Below are 3,590 nucleotides of genomic sequence, written 5' to 3'. Positions count from 1 at the left end.
TCATGAGGATGTAAAGCTGGAGCACAAAGCCAGAGCTTCTTCCATGCTGGGCAAGCACTTCTCCCACTGAGCTCCACCTCCAGCCCCTTTGTCTTGGGGGCCCACAGGGCATCTTAGGAAGATGAACTAGTCTTCATGTTGCCTGCTCCTGGTACCCTTGGGAAATAATCCTTTGTCAGGACCTGGAGAAGGATTGTTCAGTAACACATTATCAAATGACCAGAGACTGGGGCTGAGCATGATGGAGGAAAACCTCACCTCCTTAACCAAGGAGCAAAACCAACCAGCACAGCTCTCAAACACATCTCCCTCATGTTCCTAACATGGTCCAAAACAGAGAGGAAAAAATGCACCAAGCTCCTGCTTCTATGATTGGCTGAGACACTAATAAAACCACAGGTTAACTTGATCACTCTACAGAATCACAAATAATTAGCATAAACTCTGAAGTATGCATAGTATGGCATCCATTCCTTCCTTGTACCAACTATGTCACAGAGGATTGATGTACCCGTTTTATTGAAAAGCACACTGAGGCTTATAACAAGCACGTGACATAAATGACAGCCACTCTTTGGTGGGCTTTCACATTAACATCAGTGTGCTGCACCTTTACAACATGTGTCTCTTTTGGGTTATTTTTATCACCACTGTGCATGTGCATACAACAGATTAAGAAACTCATGAGGGCTGGGTGTGGTGGCACACACCTTTGATGCTAGCACTCAGGAGGCAGAGGCAGGTGGATCTCTGAGCTGGAGGCCAGCTTGGTCTACAGAGTAAGTTCTAGGACAGCCAGGATTACACACAGAAATCCTGCCTTGAAAAATTATTTTCTTAAAAAAAACTGCTGGGTGGAGGTGGTGCACAGCTTTGATCCCAGCACTCTAGAGGCAGAGGTAGGGAGATCTCTGGGCTCAAGGCCGGACTGGGCTACACAGAAAAACCCACAGATTAAAACAAAACAAAAGAAACAAACTAACAGACAACCCACTCCAAAAGAAAGGAGACTGAAATGCAGCTACACAGTAAAAATCGTTCTCTATAGGAACACAGTTCTACCAACAATGACAAACACATACAGAGTCTGTCCAGCTTCCCGAGTGTTTAGCTCTGACTTCTCAAGAATGCACTACATGAAGTGATATGGGGTTGGAGAAGCACTCTACCATTACAGGCTAGGCTCACAACCATAAAATAATGTGGCACACAGGACCCAACAACACAAGGTTAATATTGGCTCCCCTTTCTAAAGCCTGAAAGTCCACATTCGTCCAGAAAGAAAAAAAAAAAAAAAAAAAAATTTAAAAAAAAATATCTTGTCTCTAGGGGCAGGAAATCAATTCACACAACATCTGCAAGGCTCGGGTCTCAGAATATCAAGATCTTGTGTCTCTGTTAATGCAACTGAATCTCCTTCACCAAGGGGACAGCATCCCCCCACCCCCTCCCACTCCCCCTCCCCCCCTCCATGTAATCATTTACCAAGTGCTTAATTTAAAATGCACACTGAGCTCCAGGATTCAGATGGCTCCTGATGCAGGCCACCCCTAACCACCTGTGTTGGCTAAATCCACAAAACCTTACATCCTCTGCAGAAGGTTTTACTGTCACTCCCATACTATGGCCATGTTCCCTGACCCAGTCAAAGATCACAACTTTTTAAGCCTTTCTTTAAACTGAATTGCAGATGCTGATGTAAAAATGGGAGAGTGACAATCCAAGAAAGAAATGAGAAATAGATTACAAGAACTGAAGGATGTCCTAGCATCTTCGTAGACAATAGGAACCCAAACAGAAAATGGCTAGAAACATCACTGAAACACGTGGTAATGTTTATAAATGGGGTGGGGCTGGTGGGTGGTAGTGCAGAGTGACCACTAAATCCCAGTTCTTCAGAAAGCCTGAGGTGATTCTGCCCATAAAAACAACAAATTCTTGGGCCTCACACAACCTATCAACTGAGACTTGCTGTGCACTGTGCAGCTACAGTGCTCACCCATACTCCAAAGGCATCCTAGACATGGTTATACCAGTACCATACTCACAGCTAAGAGGTGAAGAATGGAAGACTGCCATGGTGACTCAAGATGCTGAGGGGCCCAGGATGTAACTTAGTTGGTAGACTGCTTGCCTAATTTGCATACAGCCATGGGTTTCAACCTACCAACACACAAACTGGGGGTGGTGACTCATGTCTGAAATCTGAGCCCCCAGAAGGTAGAAATACAAAGCTGATGGCCAGAACCTTAAAGTCACTCTTAGCTGGTCAGTGACGTTCAAGCCAGCCGTGGATTTATAAGACTGTCTCAGAGACGGGGGAGGGACTGGCCACTGGTCCTGAATATGGCTTCTGACTTTTAAGCTAATAGCAAAACTGAGAAATGTTTTCATTCTTTAAGGAGATTGGTACTGTAAATCCTGACAGGGAACGACACAAGGACAATAGTTTACTAACAGGGGTTGCCAGCTCTCCCTATAGTCACTGGTATAGTGGCTTAGAATTCAAGTCCTACCTTATCCCTGCTGCTAGAGAGTTTCGAAGAGGCAGAGTCCAGTTGCCTACATTTAAACGTCTCTCTGCAGGTGACTTCAGCACTCACAGATTTAAGCACATTTTCAGTAATACTCTGATATTCTATAACAGTAAAGACACTGAACTGTCACAAAACTAAACTTTTTACACATATTATTATGATTATACACAAACACACAGACACACACAGGCACACGCGCACGCACACACACACACACACACACACACACACGCGCGCACACGCACACACACACAAATGGAGGGGTATGTGCACCTGAGAGCAGATGCCCACAGAGGCCAGAAGAGAGAGTTATATTCCGTGGAACTGGAATTACAGGCAGCTGTGAGTCACTGAACACAGGTACTAGGAATCCAACCCAGGTCCTCTGTAACAGAAGTACTCAGCCTTATCCACAGGGCTAGCTCTCCACACCCCCATCACAATATTTCTTCTTCCACCTTCCTGAACGTTGGTTTTTTTGCTGTAATAAAGTATCCAGCATTTATTTGCAACTGAGCCATCCCAGTTTATCTCCACATTGGAGTGTGACAAGGATCTATGTAAGACAGAAAAGTCACAAGATCTTTTTTTTCCATTTACTTAACCTAGAATTTTCATTAGCACAATCTGAGTAGCCAAAGGCCCCGCCCATAGAGTGTTACCAAGGGATCTGTGTACAGGACTAGCAGGGCCTAGCCATATGGCTGAGTTGGTAGAGCACTTGCCTCTGCCTAGCATGCTGGGTTCCATCCCCAGGACCAGTTGTGGTGGCTCACTCCAGTAATTCCAGCCCCTGGGAAGTGGAGGCAGGAGGATCAGAAGCTCAAGGCCATCCTTAGCTACACAGAGAGTTCCAGTCTAGTCCGGGTGCATGAGACTGTGCCTCTCAATACATCAGCAGCATCTTAGGCTCCACACCAAGTTTTCTTCCTTCCAGTGATAGTCTCTCTCTCTCTCTCTCTCTCTCTCTCTCTCTCTCTCTCTCTCTCTCTCTCCCTCCCTCCCTCCCCCCCTCCTCCCCCCCCCCGTCATGTCTCCTAGGCCTCACAGGCA

Source organism: Grammomys surdaster, unplaced genomic scaffold, assembly GCF_004785775.1.
Source record: "Grammomys surdaster isolate TR1022 unplaced genomic scaffold, NIH_TR_1.0 881, whole genome shotgun sequence".
NCBI lineage: Eukaryota > Metazoa > Chordata > Mammalia > Rodentia > Muridae > Grammomys > Grammomys surdaster.
The sequence above is the reverse complement of the archived record's forward strand: the minus strand, read 5'-3'. Positions refer to the sequence as shown.